Raw genomic sequence first — 1,187 nt, forward strand, 5'->3', positions numbered from 1 at the left:
CTGCACCTTTTACCTTTTCCTTCTCTACTTGATTCGCCTCCTCTTCCACTGCTTAATTTCTTTCCAAAACATCTTTTTTATTACTTTTCAAAATTTTCTGCCATACTCCCTTCCCACCATTTCAATCTGCTCTCCTCTTTGCCTCCTTCACCTTTTGCTTTACTTCTCTTTTCTTTTTCTTTGTACCTCTCATCATGAACCTCCTCGACCTATTTTATAACCAATCTGTGAAAGCTCGCTTCTTCGTCTGTTCTACAACACTTCTTTGTTTCCTCATGTCACACTCACTCTACTACCCTTTCTTCATATTTTCCCCCTGTCCCCCCCCCCTTCTTTGTTCCACCACACCATCCTTGCAACACTTTATGACTCTCCCGCCTTGAACCATTCCCCATTCCTTCCTCCACAACCAGCTCCTATCCTTCACTCCCTCCCACTATTCCTTCAGCTTTCTTTTCGTACTCCTCCTTTTCCTCTTTCTCATTCAAAAGAGTTCAGTCTAAGAACCTCCCCACATTTTGTCCCTTTCCTCTTTGTTCTCCATCTATCCTCCACTCTCAACTTACCCTTCCACAAAAAATTATCTGATATTCCCCCACCTCTCCCCTTAGCACATGTAAATCCTTAACTCTTCCTATCATAAATCCGATTTACTCCACTACATAATCCATTAGCGCTCCTAAGTCTACCACCCTTCCCTCCACCACCCCTCTCCCATGTGTAACTTTATGCTTGATCTGTCTTCGAAACACTGTATTTGCTATTATACAACTCTCTTTCTAGACACATTTCCACCATCAACTCTCCACTACGATTTCTTTCCTGGAACTCCACATTTTCCCAACCATTTCCATCGATTGGGAACCATTTTCCTACCCTAGTATTACAGGTCTCCCAGTACTATTACATTGGGAAACATTGTCTTCCTAAATCCTCTATGTCACTCATTTAAATCATACATCCAAAAGGCCTCCCTTTCTTCTACACTCTTCTCACTGCCATGCCCATATGCATTTACATAAAGACCTACATCTCCTTTTCCCAAGGTTCACCTTCCAATCCACATTATCCTTGAGGAAACCTCCTTCCGCCACCACTACAACGTTTACCTATCTCTTCACTTTACTAGAATAGCCTTCCCCTTCCCTACACCACCCTCGCCCCTCGCTCTCTCCACTCCGGATAAC

Source organism: Oratosquilla oratoria, unplaced genomic scaffold (genome assembly GCF_046742065.1).
Source record: "Oratosquilla oratoria isolate Oo_2021 unplaced genomic scaffold, ASM4674206v1 SCAFFOLD158, whole genome shotgun sequence".
Lineage (NCBI taxonomy): Eukaryota > Metazoa > Arthropoda > Malacostraca > Stomatopoda > Squillidae > Oratosquilla > Oratosquilla oratoria.